Raw genomic sequence first — 22,411 nt, 5'->3', positions numbered from 1 at the left:
TTCGAATGGAACTAACCCGGACTAACGTTGTTTTCAACAGAATTGCCATGGTGTTGTTTCTGCACAGAAATAAAAGTTCTCGGAATGACCTGGAAATTTATGAGAATTTATGTGGAATATATAAAAAATACTGGTGCAAGAATCAACCGGAGGAGTGGAACTTGGAGCCCACAAGCCCACCAGGCGCCCCCCTGGCCGCGTCTAGCAGGCTTGTGGGGCCCACGGAGCTCCACCGCCTCCAATTCCAGCTCTATTTAGTCCCTTTCGTCCAGAAAAAATAAAGGAGAAGGGTTCATCGCGTTTAACGATACGAAGGCGCCGCCACCTCCTGGAGTCCGTTCTGGCTCCGAAGAGGGGAGATTGTCGCCATCGTCATCACCAACCTTCCTTTATCGCCAATTCCATGATGCTCTTCACCGATCATGACTAATCTCATCGTAGGCTTGTTGGACAACGATGGGTTGGATGAGATCTATCATGTAATCGTGTTAGTTTTGACGGGGATCGATCCCTAGTATCCACTATGTTCTGAGATTGATGTTGCTACTACTTTGTCATGCTGAATGCTTCTCACAGGGCCCCAAGTGCCATGATTTCATATCTGAACCTATTATGTTCTCGTCCATATATGTGTGTTCTAGATCCTATCTTGCAATTGTAGTCACCTACTATGTGTTATGACCTGGCAACCCCGGAGTGACAATAGCCGGAACCACTCTCGGAGATGACCATAGTATGAGGAGTTCATGTATTCACCAAGCGCTAATGCGTTGTTCTGCTTCTCTATTAAAAGGAGAACCTTAATATCTCGTAGTTTCCATTAGGAACCCCCTGCCACGGGAGGGATGGACAATAGATGTCATGCAAGTTCTTTTCCCTAAGCACGTATGACTACATACGGAATGCATGCCTACATTACATTGACGAACTGGAGCTAGTTACATATCTCTCCGTGTTATAATTGTTGCATGATGAATACCATCCAGCATACTTATCCATCACCAATCGAATGCCTACGAGTTTTTCCTACTCGTCCTTGCTACGTTACTTTGCCGCTACTGCTTACACTATTACTATTGTTGCTATCACACTACCCTGCTACTGATACTAAATCTTTCAGGTGTGGTTGAATTGACAACTCAACTGCTAATACTTGAGAATATTCTTTGGCTTCCCCTTGTGTCGAATCAACAAATTTGGGTTGAATACTCTACCCTCGAAAACTGTTGCGATCCCTTATACTTGTGGGTTATCAAGACCTTTTTCTGGCGCCATTGCCGGGGAGACATAGCAATATTCTGTGAGTCACTTGGGATTTACGTCTGCTGATCACTATGAGGAATCCGAGAGGTCCGAAAACTAAAGTATTGCCCTCAACTACGAGGAGAGGTAAGGAACTTCCATCTAACCCTGCACTTGATTCACCTTCAGTTATGAGTAAGTTTGCAACACCACCTCTTGCTAGAAATTTTGATGTCTCGCCTGTGCTTGATGATGCTACTTCTGCTGTCCATGATGCTTGGGATGATGCTATGCTTGATACTGCTTTGCCACTAGGTGCATTCCTTGATGCACAAATTGCTAGAGTTGTTGCTAGATGTGATGATACGTCTGAAACTGCTGAGATTATTGAAGTAGAACCTGTTATTTCACCTGTTAGAACTAGCTCTCCTAGATATGAATTGCCTGATATGCCTGAGGGTTATGTTATGGAGGGAGAGATAGCTGAGGACTTTCTTGCTTGTAAGGATAGCTATGATGTTGAGAAATTACTACGCAAGTGGAAAGAAAAATCTTTGAACGCTAGGATGAAATATGACCTGAAGTTTGCTACCAAACTGCAGGATATAAATTCTCGCTAAGGATTATAAATTCTCTATCGACCCAGAGTTAATCACCCTGGTCGAATCTGATCCTTTTCTCGGTTATGAATCTGAAACGGTTGTAGCACATCTTACCAAACTGCAGGATATAGCCACCCTATTCACGAGTGAGGAAAAGATCCGCCACAACTATATCCTTAAGTTGTTTCCTTTCTCGCTAAAGGATGGTGCTAAGACCTGGTTCACTTCTCTTGATCCTGGTTGTGTGCGTAGCCCCCAAGATATGATCTACTACCTCTCTGAAAAATATTTCCCTGCCCATAAGAAGCAAGCTGCCTTGCAGGAAATATACAACTTTGCGCAAGTTGAAGAAGAGAGTCTCCCACAACCTTGGGGGAGGCTCGTCCAGCTACTGAATTCTTTGCCTGATCACCCTCTTGGGAAGAATGAAATACTTGATATATTCTATAATGGACTAACCGATGCTTCTAAGGACCACCTAGATAGTTGTGACGGTTGTGTTTTTAGGCAACAAATTGTGGAACAAGCTGAGATCCTATTGAATAATATCTTGTGCAATGAGAATGCTTGGACTATTCCCGAACCACCTCCAAAGCCAACTGCGAATAAAAGTGCTATTCTATTCCTCAGTCCTGAAGATATGAAAGAAGCTAAGAAATCTATGAGAGAGAAAGGCATTAAATCTGAAGATGTCAAAAATCTACCACCTATCGAAGAGATCCATGGTCTTGATAACCCGATACAGGTAGTAGAGGTAAATTCTCTTTGTAGATTCAACGAGAGTGATATTCCTTTTGATAAACCTGCTAGCCTATGCCTGGATGAATTTGATAACTTTGTTGCCAAACAACAAAGTTTCAATGATTATGTTAGCACACAATTGGAACGGAATGCTTGTATGCTTAGTCATTTAAGTGCTTGTGTAGACAGAAATGTCAATGATCTTAAGCTCTTGAGTAAACATGCCTTTATGGTTACTTCTCAGGTAGAACAAGTACTTAAGGCTCATAATGACTTGCTCAATGAGTTGAATGACAATTCTGTTAGAATCATCACTAGAGGCGGTAGAATGACCCAGGAACCTTTGTATCCTGAGGGACATCCTAAGAGAATTGAACAAGATTCTCAAGGAGTTAGCACTGATGCACCTAGTCATCCTATAAAGAAAAAGAAAGATGATAGGAACTTGCATGCTAGCAACCTTGTTGCTGTTACACCCAATAATCCAAACGATGTCTCAATCTCTGATGCTGAAACACAATCTGGTGAAGAACATGAGCCTAATAATAATATCGATAGTGATGTTCATGATGATGCTCAACCTAGCAATGATAAGGATGTGGAGATTGAACCTGTTGATCTTGATAACCCACAACCTAAGAATAGGAGATACGATAAGAATGACTTCATTGCTAGGAAGCATGGTAAAGAAAGGGAACCATGGGTTCAGGAACCCATGCCCTTTCCTCCCAAACCATCCAAGAAAAAGGATGATGAGGATTTTGAGCGATTTGTTGAAATGATTAGACCTGTCTTTCTCCAAATATGTTTGACAGATACGCTCAAAATGTCTCTGTATGCTAAGTACATGAAGGATATTGTGACTAATAAGAGGAGGATACTTAAGGTTGAGATTTCCACCATGCTTGCCAATTATACCTTCAAGGGTGGAACTCCTAAGAAACTAGGTGATCCCGGAGTGCCCACTATACCTTTCTCCATTAAAGGAAACTACGTTAGGACTGCTTTATGCGACCTTGGAGCCGGTGTTAGTGTTATGCCTCTTTCTCTCTCTTTATCGTAGACTTGAATTCGATAAGTTGACACCCACTGAAATCTCTCTGCAAATGGCCGACAAATCAACTGTTTTCCCTATTGGCATTTGCGAGGATGTGCCTGTTGTGGTTGCTAACGTTACTATCTTAACAGACTTTGTTATTCTGGATATTCCCGAGGATGATGCCATGGCAGTCATCTTTGGAAGACCCTTTTTAAACACTGCAGGAGCTGTTATTGATTGTAACAAAGGCAATGTCACTTTCCATGTCAATGGTAATGAGCATACGGTGCACTTTCCGAAGAAACAATATTGGGTACATTGCATCAATGCTATTGAAAAAACTTCATCGATTCTTATTGGGTGCTTTGAATGCCCTATACCTACTGTTAAGATGAAGTATGGTTTGCTTGTTGGGGATATGCACATCCCGACTGAGGTAATGTAGTGACTATTCGAAAATTCTTCATTCCTTTTTATGCGATTCGAAAAAGTTTGTCAAGGAGACTTGATCAACCTCATTGACGGATTTCTTTCGATGACCGTGGGATGGATGAATCGCGGAGTCACAACCGTGTGTTCCAAGCTTTCACCTTCGGTTGCTTAGAAGAAAAATGATAGATTCAGCTTTAGCTTTCCCTGTTTTCTGCTTTTTGTGTCCCGTAGAAAAGTGTCCCGAAAATAAAAGTTCTCCGAATGCCCTGAAAATCAAGTATGATTTTTTCTGGAATTTTTGAAAAATTCTGAGACGGACAGCTAGTCAGGGGATGCACCAGTGGGCCACAAGCCCTGGAGGCGCGGGCACCCCCCTGGCCGCGCCTACCAGGCTTGTGGGGCCCATGTGTGCCCCCTCTACTTATTCTAGCTCCCATCTCCTTCTCCTACCTCTAGAAAAACATTGTTTCGCAGCTCAAACCCGTGTTCTTGCTCTTCTTGCTGCGATTTTCGATCTCCTTGTACAAAGCCCCATTTACCAAACTGTTTTGGGGAATTGGTCCTTGGTATGTGACTCCTCCATTGGTCCAATTAGTTTTTGCTCTAGTGCCTTATTCGTTGCGTATTTTTGCTGCCTTGGCGACCCTGTTCTTGAGCTTTGCATGCTAATTTTAGCTGGTCCCAAGTAGTTTTGATGGGTGATATGGCTTCTAGGCACTTGAAGGAGTAGTTTCCACGAGTTTCGTTGGGCCTTGTTCACTTTTCCTTAGAGTCACCAAAAATTTCAGAAATTTTCAAAGAAAGAAAAGGGAAAGATGAGGAGGTTATTAAGAGGCTCTTCGAGCCGTGACCCCAAGGACGATGAAAATGAGAAGAAGAAACCCAACTATCCGGTCCCCCGAGTTGCAGAAGTTCGAGCGTGCGAGTGGCCAAGCGATGTGTTCTTACGCACCGCCGGACTTTATGAGGACTTTTACTACTTGGTGGAGAACGCATGCCTTACTTCCTTCGTTGAAGATAAGTGTCCGCAATACCTCCTCCTCACTAATATTTTCATGCAAAGATTTAACTTCTATCCAAGGAAGAACCCTCCTGTGGTTGAGTTCAAGTTCTATGATATCCCCCAGCGCATGTCACTTCAGGATTTTTGCAATGTTTGCAAACTACCTTATGTTGGGGATATTCATGAACCTCGTCCACGGGACTTGGAGGCTTTCATAGATACTATTACTGTAGGAGAGGAGAGAGGAGTGTCTTGCCCTAGAGCTGCTAGCATACATTTTCCCGTGCTTTGGTATTTATCTCTATTTGTGGGAAAATGTTTGATTGGCCGTGGGAAAGCTGGAGCCCTTAGCTCCCCAGATCTCGCGGTTTTGCGCGAAGCCCTTTATAATGATAAAACTTATAGCTTGGGCGCTATAGTAGCTCAACGGTTGAACACGAACCGTTCTTAAGGCGTAGTTTATGGAGGTATCTATGCTACCTGTCTTGCTAGACATTTTGAGATACCTATTAGACTTCACGATGAAGAAGATATTCTTCTTCCTGAGAGATATCTAGATTATGAAAGCATGGTTTGCCATGACTTCCTTGATAAGGATATAAACAAGAGGATGATTTATAACCTGATATTCAGTCAGGGTACTCGTGAGACTATTACTTTGCCTGCTCCTTCTTTCTTCAATCTTCATCTAGGCAGGTACATTATTATACCCTCGGACATCTACGCATATTGGGGCATAGCCCAACCACAGGCACCCGTGCCTGAGCTACAGTCGAGTACGAGACACCAGTTTATCTGTGGGAGCCAGAGGACCTCACGCAGCAGTGGCACCCTTAGTACACTCCGGAGTACCCCGGAGATGGTTACTTCCCACCATGGGAGTAAACCAACTTAGGCCAAAAGCCTAAGCTTGGGGGAGTACGTGTTTCTAATCGAATTTATATTCATGCTTGCGCTTTCACTTTGTTAGTGAGTGTTCACACCTTCCCACTGTATCATCCATGCTAGTTTATTTCTTTTTCTCGTTTTCTTCTCGTGTGTTTGTCTAGTTTGAGAAAACCCAAAAACATTTATCGTTCTTCTTTTGCTTGTTGGGAGCTTTCTCGTGTAAATAGTTTTCTTTTTCTTTGGGTCAAGGTAGAAGACCATGGTTACAATGTTTAGTGGCTCTCGCATGCATATCTGTTTATCTGTCAAAGAGCCATATTACTTTCTCTTCTCCTTTGTGTTTTCTTGCAGATTCCAGGGTATTCCAAGGCACGAGCACTCTTATTATTGTTCACATCATTCGGTCGTGCAAGTGAAAGGCAATAATGACGATATATGATGAAGTGACTGGACCTGGAATAGCTGGTATGAACTCGATCCATTTTGTTTTTGTAAATATGACTAGCTCATCGTTTCTGATTCATATTTGTTGTGAAAGAGCCATGTTTGCAATGACAACTTAGAGATCATAGTTTCTGATGCCATGCTTAATTAGCTAGGAGCTTATAATGGTTTGTCTTGGATGCCAACATGAATCTCGAGATGATTATGATGTAGTATGATAGGATGGTATCGTCCTTTGAATGATTCAAGTGGCTTGACTTGGCGCATGTTTACGCATGTAGTTGAAACAAAATCAACATAGCCTCTATGATATTCATGTTCATGGTGATTTATGTCCTACTCATGCTTGCACTCAATGTTGGTTAATCTCAATGCATTTTGATGACTATTGTCGCTCTCTAGTTGGTCATTTCCCAGTCTTCTGCTAGCCTTCACTTGTACTAAGCGGGAATACTGCTTGTGCATCCACTTCCATAAACCCAAAATTGTTCCATATGAGTCCACCATACGTACCTATATGCGGTATCTACCTGTCGTTCCAAGAAAATTTGCATGTGCCACTCTCTAAACCTTCAATAAATAATCTGTTTTGCATGCCCGAACCGCTCACGTGGCGACAAGGGGCGATCAGTATCTTCCATGCTAGGCGTGTTATACTTGACACGTGTTTATTCACTATCACTCACGAGAAAGGAACCGGTAATTGGAATGCCCAGATCCATGCTCAAATCGAAAAGATAATTGCAAACAAAACTCCCCTGGATTGATGTTGGTATGGACGGCACCCGAGTATTCGGCTAGCCGTGGAATGTGATTGATCGGTGGTGGGGGAGTCAAAACTTTACTTTTCTGTTTGGGAACCGCCTATAGTATGTGTAGCATGGAAGATGGTGAAAACTCATAGTCATTGCGTTGACAATGAAAGCATGCCACCCAAAATTATTTATCTCTGTTCTTAGAAGCTTGAGCTCTGGCACCTGTGCAAATCAATGCTTCCCTCTACGAAGGGCATGTCTATTTATGTTTCTGTTGAGTCATCCTCTTCTCATAAAAGCACCAATTAGAGATCACCTCTGTCATTTCTATGCTTTTCTATAATTGATATTGAGTATGACTGTGACTGGATCTTCTTTGCCATGAATTACAATGTTCAGTCAGCCCTTGGTCTTTGAAGGTGCTCTGCATTTATGTTTTGCGGTCTCAGAAAGAGCTAGCGAGATACCATTTGTTCACATTGCTTCATGATTGTTCTGATCGAAGTGTTGACATTTGAAACTTACTATTATTGCTCTCTAGTTGATTATGCCATTGATATGAGTTTACCGTGAGACCTAGATGTCATTGCTTATGTGGTTAGCTTGTGATCTTGCTGAAAGTCTGGATATGAGTTAGACATAATTGCAACAACAAGATCAAACAGAGTTTGTAAAAGTTTTTCTTTTGTCTCTTTCAGTTTGTCAACTGAATTGCTTCAGGACAAGCAAGGCTTTAAGCTTGGGGGAGTTGATACGTCTCCGTCGTATCTACTTTTCCAAACTCTTTTGCCCTTGTTTTGGACTCTAATTTGCATGATTTGAATGGAACTAACCCGGACTAACGATGTTTTCAGCAGAATTGCCATTTTGTTGTTTTTGTGTAGAATTAAAAGTTCTCGGAATGACCTGGAAATTTATGAGGATTTTTTTCGGAATATATAAAAAAAACTTGCGCAAGAATCAACCGTAGGAGTGGAGCGGGGATCCCACAAGCCCACCAGGTGCCCCCCTGGCCGCGCCTAGCAGGCTTGTGGGGCCACGGAGCTCCACCGCCTCCAATTACAGCTCTATTTAGTCCCTTTCGTACAGAAAAAATAAAGGAGAAGAGTTCATCGCGTTTTACGATACGGAGGAGCCGCCAGCTCCTGTTCTTCCTCTGGAGGGCACATCTGGAGTCTGTTCTGGGATCCGGAGAGGGGAGATTGTCGCCATCGTCATCACCAACCCTCCTTCATCGCCAATTCCATGATGCTCTTCACCGTTCATTAGTAATCTCATCGTAGGCTTGCTGGACGATGATGGGTTGGATGAGATCTATCATGTAATCGAGTTAGTTTTGACAGGGATTGATCTCTAGTATCCACTATGTTCTGAGATTGATGTTGCTACTACTTTGCCATGCTTAATGCTTGTCACTAGGGCCCGAGTGCCATGATTTCAGATCTGAACCTATTATGTTTTCGTCAATATATGTGTGTTCTAGATCCTATCTTGCAAAGTTGTAGTCACCTACTATGTGTTATGACCCGGCAATCCCGGAGTGACAATAGCCGGAACCACTCCCCGAGATGACCATAGTATGAGGAGTTCTTGTATTCACCAAGTGCTAATGCATTGTTCCGGTTCTCTTTTAAAAGGAGAACCTTAATATCCCATAGTTTCCATTAGGACCCCGCTGCCACGGGAGGGATGGACAATAGATGTCATGCAAGTTCTTTTCCCTAAGCACGTATGACTACATACGGAGTGCATGCCTACATTACATTGACGAACTGGAGCTAGTTACATGTCTCTCTGTGTTATAACGGTTGCATGATGAATACCATCCGGCATAATTATCCATCACCGATCCAATGCCTACGAGTTTTTCCTACTGGTCCTTGCTACGTTACTTTGCCGCTACTCCTGTCACTGATGTCACTGCTGTTACTGTTACTCTGTTGCTACTGCTCTCACTATTGCTATTGGTTACTGTTGCTACTCTTGCTATCACACTACCCTGCTACTGATACTTTGCTGCAGATACTAATCTTTCAGGTGTGGTTGAATTGACAACTCAACTTCTAATACTTGAGAATATTCTTTGGCTTCCCCTTGTGTCGAATCAACGAATTTTGGTTGAATACTCTACCCTCAAAAACTGATGTGATCCCCTATACTTGTGGGTTATCAAGAGAGATCTTCGTACACGCCCCTGAGTTCGTATCTTTAGGGTTTTGCAGAGCCCGAAATCCGACATTTGGCGCGCAAGGTATGGGGTGTGTCAAGATTTCCTCCAAGCTCCGCCTTCACCAAGCTTCACCTCTCCAGCGGCTGACGCCCTCCGGGATCGCGCGGAGCGCCGCGCCACCCGCGTTACCCAGACGGCGCCCGTCGGTGCCGCCGGCGCGGATCAGTCACCATCGCCCGTGGTGAATGCTGCCACCAGCCCCGAAGTTCAAGAGCAGCAAGGTTCCTCCCTGTCGGTGACCGAGCAGGCCGATGGCCGCTCGGCCACTCCATCGCTTGTCCGGCTTCAGGGTTGGCATCGCACGCTCAGCCAGAGGCGCCGCATGGGCGACGCGCGCTTGCCATGGCCAGGAATCTGCTCCACTACCGGCCCGCCCCTGACCGCCACAAAACAGCCTCCAACTCATCGCCACCGCCGGTGACTCCGCGGTGCTCTCCTACTCGCTCCGACCCCAACCGTCTATGGTGAATGACGAGGAGGAAGACGCGCCATCGCCATCTCCGCGGCATGGTGCAGACCCCGAGCCCAGACACGAAGCGCGTCCCCGCGATCGGCCTCACGAACCCAGGGTCAGGCCAAGAGATGAAGCTAGCTCTCAGCTGGTTACTCGGCCCCGCGCCGACACACGCGTGCGCCTGGCGCTGCAAATCCCACGTCATGAGAGCGCCCCGCTTGAAGCAGACCCAGTGGAGCAACAAGACTCGGCTGCTCCCGCGCGCGCCACACTTGTCGGGCCAATGGGGTGCCTCGCCATTGCCCCCGAGCTCTACCCAACTACGTGGCCCTGCAAGTTCAAGGCCGATCTACCCCCGCTCTACAACGGCTCCCTGGACCCGGCCGAGTACCAGCAACTCTACACGCTGAGCATCAGGGCGGCACGAGGAGGCGATAAGGTCATGGCGTGTTGGTTCCCCATGGCGCTCAAGGCCAGCATACTCTCTTGGCTCCTAAACCTCCCAAATGCATCCATCACCTCCACGGACGATCTGCGCGAACGCTTCATCACCAACTTCCAGGGCACCCGCGACCGTGCTCCTACCGTGAATTACCTGCGGCACATCAAGCAGCAGGGGGGGAGACCCTCACAAGTTCATACAACGCTTCATGGTAATGCCCCTCAAGATCCCCAAGGCGTCAGATGAAGACGTCATCTCGGCCTTCTCCGATGGAGTCGCCGACCTCAAGATGAGGAGCTCGCCATGAATGACGAAATGAGCACTGCACTAGAAATATTCAACATAGCAAGCAAATGCACCAGGGCTGAAGAAGGGCACTTGTCGCTCCTCGGGCCCCAGGCGGCGGACCCAGAAGAGAAGAAAGCCAAGGCCAAGGAGGTGAAGCGCAAGGCTCCGATGGTGCTCTTCGCCGATCCTGAGGCGAAGCACGACCGAGGGGGAGAGCGTCCGTCCGGAGGGGGGGCAACGTGCATCTTCCATGGCACCAGAGGCCATGATACCTCAGAGTGCCACGAGTTCCGACCGGTCCGTGCCGAGCACTTCAACATGCGCCTCGAACGAGGAGACAGAGGCCCCGCGTGCGGTGGTGGCCATAGTGGGGGTCGCTGGGACGACCGGGAGCCGCGTCAGGGGTGGTATGAGCAGCCTCAGGAGGTCCGCTGGCGCAGCCAGCCTCAGAAGGACTGTTGGCGCAACGACCTTCAGGAGGGGCAACGACGCGGTCAGCCTCGTGAGGCTCGCCCTCGTGAGGCTAGGCTGCCTCCGCTGCCTCCACCACCCAGAAAGAGGGATGAAGACAGGTAGAACGATGGGGCTGGGGGCTTCCAGGAAGTCAGGGTCGTGGCCTTCATCCTGGGCGCCGCCCAGTCCCTAACCTTGAACCACGCCTTCAAGTAGTTTTGTATGGGAGGTGAATGCCACTCTCCCTAGGCCTGAAGCGATGCGCCCCCTCAACTGGTCCCAGACCATCATCACCTTTGACCCCAGTGATCACCTAAGGTGCTCGTTCATGGCTGGCAAGCTTCCCATGATGTGCACCCCAACCATCAGCAACGTCCTCGTCACGAAGACGCTCATCGACAATGGAGAGGGGCTTAATGTCCTCTCGGTCAAGACCTTCGAGACACTCCAGCTGCCTTACGACCAGCTTATGCCCACCCAGCCCTTCACAGGGGGTCATGGAAGAGTCCACCGTGCCCATCGGGCAAGTGCGCCTGCCTGTCACCTTCGGCGAACGCAAGAACTACCACACTGAGATCATCATCTTTGACGTCACACACATCCACCAGCCATACAATGCGATCCTCGGGTATCTGGTTCTCGCCCAGTTCATGGCAGTGACCCACCACGGTTATAACGTCCTCAAGATGCCAGGGAGCAGTGGCGTCATCACCATGGCCTGCACGAGAAAGATGTCGTCCGCACCCTCGAGCACGCCTACCGCGAAGCGGAGGCTGAAGGAGATGAGACACCTCGCGATGACCCACACAAGAAGAAGGAGCAGCTCCTCCTCACAGAGCGCCCTGGGACTTCAGGCCTTGAGCCCGGGGACGCGGCCATGCCTCCCATCGCATAGGAAGGCGTGCTCGGTGCCCCCCTTGGGTCGGGCCTGGGGGCTCCCACCAGGGAGATCCCCGGCCTGACCTGTGAGGCGAGGGTGGCGTTCGAGCACATCCCGAGGGCGCACTCCGTTGCACGTCCACCCAGCTCCTGTGAGTCTGTCATCAGAGCAATCCAAGAACTTTGGCAGTCCCAAGCCGTGCGAGGCGAGGACTGTCCTGCTGTTGGGGATCGTAGTAATTTCAAAAAAAATCTTGCTGCATGCAAGGATCTATCTATGGACAAACCAGCAACGAGAGAGGTTGTAGAGCATGTTCATACCTTTGAAGATCGCTAAGGGGAAGCATTACTATGAACGCAGTTGATGGAGTCGTACTCGCAGCAATTCAAATCGCGGTGGATTCCGATCTATGTGCCGAACTACAACACTTGCGCGTTCAACACACGTGCAGCCCAGTGACGTCTCCCGTATCTTGATCCAGCAAGGAGGAGGGAGAGGTTGAGGGAGAGAGCTCCGGCAGCACAACGGCATGGTGGCGGTGGACCTACGTGGTTCTCCGGCATAGGTTCGCCAAGTTGTGCGGAGGACGAGGAGAGAGAGGGTAGGGCTGCGCCGAGAGAGAGAGTTTTCGTGTCTCAAATCAGCCCCAATACCTTGGGTATATATAGGAGGGAGGGAGAGACGGTACGCACCCCTAGGGTTCCCTCTCTAGGGGTGGAGGCAACCCTAGATGGCCAGGAGGGTGGCAGCCAGGGCACGGAGAGGAGGGGTGGCGCAACCAGATGGGCCTTGGGCCCCCTTCTGCGCTAGGGTTTGCCCCCCTTCCTCCCTTGCTGCGCATTGGCCCTAGGTGGTAGGCGCAGCAGCCCACTCTGGGCTGGTTCCCTTCCACCTTTTGGCCCAAGCCATCCTTTGGAGCTGGTGGCCCCTCCCGGTCGACCCCCGGAACCCTTCTGGAGGTCCCCATACGTTACCGGTGATATCTCAAACATTTCCGGTGTCCAAAACCTCTCAACCTATATATCAATCTTTACCTCGGGACCATTCCGGAGCTCCTCATGCCGTCCAAGATGTCATCCGGGACTACGAACAACCTTCGGTAACCACGTACACTATTTCCCTATAACCCTAGCGTCATCGAACCTTAAGTGTGTATACCCTACGGGTTCGGGAGACATGCAGACATGACCGAGACATCTCTCCGGCAAATAACCAACATCGGGGGTCTGGATATCCATGTTGGTTCCCACATGTTCCACGATTATGTCATTGGATGAACGACGATGTAAAGGATTCAATCAATCCCGTATGCAATTCCCTTTGTCTATCAGTATGATACTTGCCCGATATTCGATCGTCAGTATCCCTATACCTTGTTCAGTCTCGTTATCGGCAAGTCTCTTTACTCATTTTGTAACACATCATACCGTGGCTAACCCCTTAGTCACACCGAGCTCAATATGATGATGGATTACCAAGTGGGCCTAGAGATACCTCTCTGTCACACGGAGTGACAAATCCCGGTCTCGATTCGTACAACTTAACACACACTTACGGAGATACCTATAGTGCACCTTTATAATCACCGAATTACGTTGTGATATTTGGTACACCCAAAGCACTCCTACAGTATCCGGCAGTTGCACAATCTCACGGTCTAAGGAAATGATACTTGACGTTAGAAAAGCTTTAGCAGATGAACAACACGATCTAGTGCTATGCTTAAGATTGGGTCTTGTCCATCACATCATTCCCCAATGATGTGATCCCGTTATCAATGACATCCAATGTCCATGATCAAGAAACCATGATCATCTATTGATCAAGGAGCTAGCCAACTAGAGGCTCACTAGGGACACATTGTGATCTATATATTCACACATGCATTACGGTTTCTGGTTAATACAATTATAGAATGAATAATAGACTATTATCATCAACTAGAAATATAATAATAACTACTTTATTGTTGCCTCTAGGGCATATTTCCAACAGTCTCCCACTTGCACTAGAGTCAATAATCTAGTTACATTGTGATGAATCGAACACCCATAGAGTTCTGGTGCTGATCATTCTTTCCCCGTGGAAGAGGTTTAGTAAACGGGTCTGCGACATTCAGATCCGTATGTAGTTTACAAATATCTATATCTCCATCCTGGATGTATCCACGAATGGAGTTGAAGCGGCGCTTGATGTGCTTGGTCTTCTTGTGAAACCTGGGCTCCTTTGCAATAGTAATAGCTCCAGTGTTGTCACGGAACAGAGTCATCGGGCCCAGCGCACTTGGAATCACTCCTAGGTCGGTGATGAACTCCTTCATCGAGACTCCTTCCTGTGCTGCTTCCGAAGCAGCTATGTACTCCGCTTCACATGTAGATGCTGCCACGACGCTTCGCTTGCAATTGCACCAGCTAACTGCCCCATTATTCAAAATGTACACGTATCCGGTTTGTCACTTGGGGTCATATGGATCTGTGTTGAAGCTAGCATCGACGTAACCCTTTACGACGAGCTCTTCGGCACCTCCATAGATGAGAAACATATCCTTAGTCCTTTTCAGGTACTTTGGGATATTCTTGACCGCTGTCCAGTGATCCACTCTTGGATCACTCTGGTACCTCCCTACCAAACTTATGGCAAGTTTCACATGAGATCTGGTACACAGCATGGCATACATGATAGAGCCTATGGCTGAAGCATAGGGGGCGGTACTCATCTTTTCTCTATCTTCCGTCGTGGTCGGCCTTTGAGTCACACTCAACCTCACACCTTGCAATACAGGCAAGAATCCCTTCTTAGCCTTCTCCATACTGAACTTCTTCTATATCTTGTCAAGGTATGTGCTTTGTGAAAGACCTATGAGGCGTCTCGATCTATCTCTATAGATCTTGATGCCTAATATGTAAGCAGCTTCTCCAAGGTCCTTCATTGAAAAACTCTTATTCAAATAGGCCTTGATGCTTTCCAATAGTTCTATATCATTTCCCATCAACAATATGTGATACACATATAATATAAGAAATGCTACACAGCTCCCACTCACTTTCTTGTAAATACGGGCTTCTCCATAAGTCTGTATAAACCCAAACGCTTTGATCACCTCATCAAAGCGTCTGTTCCAGCTCCGAGATGCTTTTACCAACCCATAGATGGAGCACTGGAGCATGCATACCTTGTTAGCACTGCTAGGATCGACAAAACCTTCCGGTTGTATCATATACAATTCTTCTTTAAGAAAACCGTTTAGGAATGCCGATTTGACATCCATTTGCCAGATTTCATATTCATAAAATGCGGCAATTTCTAACATGATTCGGACCGACTTCAGCATCGCTACGGGTGAGAAGGTCTCATCGTAGTCAATCCCTTGAACTTGTCGATAACCCTTAGCGACAAGTCGAGCTTTATAGATGGTCACATTACCATCCGCGTCAGTCTTCCTCTTGAAGATCCATTTATTTTATATGGCTCGCCGATCATCGGGCAAGTCCACCAAATTCCATACTTTGTTCTCATACATGGATCCTATTTCAGATTTCATGGCCTCAAGCCATTTGTTAGAATCCGGGCCCGCCATTGCTTCTTCATAGTTTGAAGGTTCGATGTTGTCTAACAACATGATTTCCATGACAGGGTTGCCATACCACTCTGGTGCAGAACGTACCCTTGTAGACCTTCGAGGTTCAATCGCAACTTGATCCGAAGTGTCATGATCATCATCATTAACTTCATCTCTAGCCGGTGCAGGAGCCTCAGAAACATTTTCTTGCGCTGCGCTACTCTCCGGTTCGAGAGGAGGTACAACTACCTGATCAAGTTCTATTTTCCTCCCACTTACTTCTTTCGAGAGAAACACTTTCTCTAGAAAGGATCCGTTCTTAGCAACAAAGATCTTGCCTTCGGATCTAAGATAGAAGGTGTACCCAATAGTTTCCTTAGGGTATCCTATGAAGACAAATTTTTCCGCTTTGACTTCGAGCTTCTCTGGTTGAAGTTTCTTCACGTAAGCATCGCAGCCCCAAACTTTAAGAAACGACAGCTTAGGTTTCATGGCAAACCATAATTCATACGGTGTCGTCTCAACGGATTTAGACGGTGCCCTATTTAAAGTGAATGCGGCAGTTTCCAATGCATATCCGCAAAATGATAGCGGTAAATTGGTAAGAGACATCATAGATCGCACCATATCCAATAAAGTGCGATTACGACGTTCAGACACACAGTTACGCTGTGGTGCTCCAGGCGGTATGAGTTGTGAAACAATTCCGCATTTCCGTAGGTGTGTGCCAAACTCATGACTCAAATATTCTCCTCCACGATCAGATTGTAGAAACGTTATTTTCTTGTCACGTTGATTCTCCACCTCACTCCGAATTTCCTTCAACTTTTCAAAGGTTTCATACTTGTGCTCCATTATGTAGACATATCCATATCTACTTAAATCATGAGTGAGGGTGAGAACATAACGATAGCCACCGCGAGCTTCAATGCTCATTGGACCGCATTAATCGGTATGTCTTGTTTCCAACAAGTTAGTTGCTCGCTCCATTGTTCCGGAGAACGGAGTCTTGGTCATCTTGCCCATGAGGCACGGTTCGCATGTGTCAAATGATTCAAAATCAAGTGACTCCAAAAGTCCATCTGTATGGAGTTTCTTCATGCACTTTACACCGATATGACCAACGCGGCAGTGCCACAACTACGTGGGACTATCATTATCAACCTTGCATCTTTTAGCACTCACACTATGAATATGTGTAACATCATGATCTAGATTCATTAGGAATAAACCATTAACTAGCGGGGCATGACCATAAAACATTCCACTCATATAAATAAAACAACCTTTATTCTCAGATTTAAATGAGTAGCCATCTGGCATCAAGCGAGATCCCGATACAATGTTCATGCTTAAAGCTGGTACTAAAGAACAATTATTAAAGTTTATAACTAATCCCGAAGGTAGATGTAGAGGTAGCATGCCGACGGCGATCACATCGACCTTGGAACCATTCCTGATGTTGGAAATATGCCCTAGAGGCAATGATAAATAGTTATTATTATATTTCTTGTTTAAAGATAATCGTTTATTATCCATGCTATAATTGTATTGAATGAATATATAGATACATGTGTGGATACATAGACAAAACAATGTCCCTAGCAAGCCTCTAGTTGGCTAGCCAATTGATCAATGATAGTCAAGGTTTTCTGACTATGTGCAAAGTGTTGTTGCTTGATAACTGGATCACATCATTAGGAGAATCATGTGATGGACTAGACCCAAACTATGAACGTAGCATATTGATCGTGTCGTTTTATTGCTATAGTTTTCTGCATGTCAAGTACTTGTTCCTATGACCATGAGATCATATAACTCACTGGCACCAGAGGAATACCTTGTGTGTATCAAACGTCACAACGTAACTGGTTGATTAGAAAGGTGCTCTACAGGTATCTCTGAAGGTGTCCGTTGAGGTAGTATGGATCAAGACTGGGATTTGTCACTCCGTGTGACGGAGAGGTATATTGGGGCACACTCGGTAATACAACATTACACACAAGCCTTGCAAGCAATGTGACTAAGTGTAAGTCACGGGATCTTGTATTACGGAATGAGTAAAGAGACTTGCCGGTAAAGGGATTGAAATAGGTATGAGGATACCGACGATGAAATCTCGGGCAAGTAAAATACCGAAGGACAAAGGGAATGACATACGGTATTATATGAATACTTGACACTGAGGTTCAAGCGATAAGACCTTCGGAGTATATGTAGGATCCAATATGGGCATCCAGGTCCCGCTATTGGATATTGACCGAGGAGTACCTCGGGGCATGTCTACATAGTTCTCGAACCGCAGGGTCTCGACACTTAAGATTTGGCGATGTTTTACTATAGTTGAGTTATATGCGTGGTTAACGAATGTTGTTCGGAATCCCGGATGAGAACATGTACATCACGAGGGTTTCTGGAATGGTTTGGAAATGAATTTTGATATATAGGATGACTTCATTTGGTTACCGGAAGGTTTTCGGGCATTACCGGCATTGTACCGGGAGTGACGAATGGGTTCCGGAAATTCACCGGGAGGGGGGCAACCCACCCGGGGGAAGCCCAATGACCTTAGGGGTGGCGCACTAGCCCTTAGTGGGATGGTGGGACAGACCAAGAGGTCCTCTGCGCCAAGGAAAGAAACCCAAAGAAAAATAAGAAAAAAGAGAGGTGGGAAGGAAGAGACGGATTCCACTTTCCAATCCTAATTGGAATAGGATTGGAGTAGGACTTGTCCTCTCCCTTGGCCGGTGCACCCTTGAGGGCTTGTCCCTCAAGGCAAGACTCCTCCCCCTCCCTCCTATATATGGTGGTGATTTAGGGCTGATTTGAGACAACTTTTGCCACGTGCAACTCAGATCTAGACACCATAGTTTGACCTCTAGATCGTATTTCTGCGGAGCTCGGGCGGAGCCCTGCAGGAGTAGATCCTCACAACCACCGGAGCACAGTCACGCTGCCGGAGAACTCATCTACTTCTCAGTCTTGCTTGCTGGATCAAGAAGGCCGAGATCATCGTTGAGTTGTACGTGTGCTGAACGCGGAGGTGTTGTCCATTCAGCACTAGATCGAAACGGATCATGGGACGGATCGCGGGACGGTTCGTGGGACGGTTCGCGAGGCAGTTCGAGGGATGTGAGGACGATCCACTAGATCAACCGCGTTTCTTAACGCTTCCTGCTATCCGATCTAGAAGGGTACGTAGGTCCAAATCTCTTCTCATAGATGGACATCACCTTGATAGGTCTTCGTGTGCGTAGAATTTTTTTTGTTTCCCATGCAACATTCCCCAACAGTGGCATCATGAGGTAGGTTCATGCGTAGATGTTATATCGAGTAGAACACAAAGGGTTTTGTGGACAGTGATGTTCGATTTGCTGCCGTCCTTAGTCTTTTCTCGATTCAACGGTATTGTTGGATTGAAGCGGCCCGGGCCGACATTATTCGTACGCTTATGAAAGACTGGTTTCATCGATTGACATGCAACCTCGTTGCATAAAGATGACTACCGGGTGTCGGTTTCTTCAACTTTAATTGAATTGGTTTTGACCGAGGCGGTCCTTGGAGAGGTTAAATAGCAATTTGCACATCTCCATTGTGGTTTTTGCGTAAGTAAGATGCGATCATACTAGATACCCATAGCAGCCACGTAAAACATGCAACAACAAATTAGAGGACGTCTAACTTGTTTTTGCAGGGTATGCTTGTGATATAATATGGCCAATGACGTGATGTGATATATTGGATGTATGAGATAATCATGTTGTAATAGTTAATATCGACTTGCACGTTGATGGTACGGCAACCGACAGGAGCCATAGGGTTGTCTTTAAACTAACGTCTGTGTTTGCAGCCGCGTTTACTATATTACTAGGACGTAGCTTTAGTAGTAATAACATAAGTAGCACGACAACCCCGATAGAGACACGTTGATGGAGATCATGATGATGAAGATCATGGTGTGGCGCCGGTGACAAGAAGATCGTGTCGGTGCTTTAGTGATGGAGATCAAGAAGCACAATATGATGGCCATATCATGTCACTTATGAATTGCATGTGATGTTAATCCTTTTATGCACCCTATTTTTCTTAGAACGACGGTAGCATTATAAGGTGATCTGTCACTAAAATTTCAAGACGAAGTTATGTTCTCCCGGACTGTGCACCGTTGCTACAATTCGAGACACCATGTGATGATCGGGTATGATAAAATCAACGTTCACATACAATGGGTGCAAAACAGTTGCACACGCGGAACACTCGGGTTAAGCTTGACGAGCCTAGCATGAGCGAACATGGCCTCGAAACACATGGGACCGAAAGGTCGAGCATGAATCGTATAGTTGATATGATTAGCATAGAGATGCTTACCACTAAAATTATTCTCAACTCATGTGTTGATCGGACTTGAGTTAGTGAATTTGGATTATGTACCACTCAAATGACTGGAGAGATGTACTTTTTGAGAGGGAGTTTAGCAAGTAATTTGATTTGTTAAACTCTAATTATCTTGAACATAATCTAAGTCCACTTTAAAAATATTTGTGTTGTAGATCAATGGGTCACGCGACAGTCACCCTGAATTTTGATACGTTCCTAGAGAAAGCTAAGTTGAGAGATGATGGAAGCAACTTTGTAGACTCGGCTCGGAATCTTAAGTTGCTCCTGCAAGCTGGGAAGAAGGATTATGTCCTTAATGCTGCGCTAGGAGATGAACCACCCGCTACGGCTGACCAAGATGTTAAGAACGCTTGGTTAACACGTAAGGAGGACTACCCAGTAGTTCAATGTGCAGTGTTGTATGGCTTACAGCCGGGACTTCAACGTCTCTTTGAGCATCATGGAGCATTTCAGATATTCCAGGAGTTGAAGTATATCTTTCAGAAGAACACCCGGATCGAGAGGCATGAGACCTTCGACAAATTCTATGCTTGCAAGATGGAGGAGAATTCGTTTGCCAGTGAACATGTGCTCAAAATGTCTGGGTACTCAAACCATCTAGCTGAGCTTGGGATTGAATTCCCACAAGAGGCTATCATTGACAAAATTCTTCAATCACTGCCACCAAGCTACAAGAGCTTTCTGTTGAACTATAACCTGCAAGGGATGAACAAGTCACCCGACGAGTTATTCGCGATGCTGAAATTCGCAGAGTCGGAACTCCGTAAAGAGCATCAAGTGTTGATGGTGAATAAGACCACTAGTTTCAAGAGAAACGGAGAAGGAAAGAAGGGTAATTCCAAGAAGAGCGGCAAACATGTTGCCAATTCGATGAAGAAACCCAAAGCTGGACCTAAGCCTGAAAGGAGTGTTATTATTGCAAGGGTATGGGTCACTGGAAGCGCAACTGCCCCCAGTATCTTGCTAATAAGAAGGCGGCCAAGGAAAAATCAGGTATATTCAATATACATGTTATGGATGTGTACTTAACCAGCTCTCGTAGTAGTGTATCGGTATTCGATACCGTTTCTGTTGCTCATATTTGCAACTCAAAACATGAACTATGGAATAAGCGAAGGCTGGCGAAGGATGAAGTGACGATGCACGTGGGAAATGGTTCCAAGGTTGATGCAATCGTCGTCGGCACAGTTTCACTTCAGTTACCATCAGGATTAGTTATGAACTTAAATAATTGTTATTTAGTGCCTGCATTAAGCATGAACATTATATCTCGATCTTGTTTATTGCGAGACGGTTACTCGTTTAAGTCACAGAATAATGGTTGTTTTATTTCTATGAGTAACATATTTTATGGCCATGCACCCAATGTGAGAGTTTTGTTCATATTGAATCTTGATAGAGATGATACACATATACATAACATTGAGACCAAAAGAGTTAGAGTTAACAATGATAGCACCATGTTTTTATGGCACTGCCGCTTAGGTCATATTGGTGTAAAGCACATGAAGAAACTCCATACCGATGGACTTTTGGAGTCACTTGACTTTGATTCACTTGACACGTGCGAACCATGCCTCATGGGCAAGATGACTAAGACTCCGTTCTCCGGAACAATAGAGCATGCAAGTGACTTGTTGGAAATCATACATACCGATGTATGCGGTCCGATGAGTGTGGAGGCGCGCGGCGGATATCGTTATTTTCTCACCTTCACCAACGATTTGAGTAGATATGGTTATGTCTACTTGATGAAGCACAAGTCTGAAATGTTTGAGAAGTTCAAGAAATTTCAGAGTGAAGTTGAAAATCATCGTGACAAGAAGATCAAGTTCCTACGGTCTGATCGTGGGGGTGAATATCTGAGTTTTGAGTTTGGTGCTCACTTAAGACAATGTGGAATTGTTTCACAGTTGACACCGTCTGGAACACCACAGCGTAATGGTGTATCCGAACATCGTAATTGTACTTTATTACACATGCTGCAATCTATGATGCCTCTTACCGATTTGCCGTTATCGTTTCGGGGTCATGCATTAGAGACAACTGCATTCACTTTAAATAGGGCACCATCAAAATCCGATGAGACGACACCATATGAACTGTGGTATGGCAAAAGACCAAAGTTGTTGTTTCTTAAAGTTTGGGGATGTGATGCTTATGTCAAAAAGCTTCAGCCTGAAAAGCCGAAACCCAAAGCGGAAAGGTATGTCTTCATAGGTTACCCAGAAGAGACAGTTGGGTACACCTTCTATCTCAAATCTAAGGGCAAAGTGTTTGTTGCTAAAAACGGAGCTTTTCTTGAGAAGGAGTTTCTCTCGAAAGAATTGAGTGGGAGGAAGATAGAACTTGATGAGGTTGTCTAACCTCTAATCCCTCTAGATGGTGGCGTAGGGCAAGGGAAACCCGTGTTGCTGTGGCGCCGATTGAGGAGCAAGTTGATGATGATGATCATGAAACTTCAGAACAAGTTTCTATTGGACCTCGCAGGTCGACAAGATCATGTACTGCTCCTGAGTGGTACGGTAATCATGTCTTAACAATTATGTTGTTGGACAACA

Source organism: Hordeum vulgare, chromosome 7H, assembly GCF_904849725.1.
Source record: "Hordeum vulgare subsp. vulgare chromosome 7H, MorexV3_pseudomolecules_assembly, whole genome shotgun sequence".
Classification (NCBI taxonomy): Eukaryota; Viridiplantae; Streptophyta; class Magnoliopsida; order Poales; family Poaceae; genus Hordeum; species Hordeum vulgare.
Note: the sequence above shows the minus strand (reverse complement) of the source record.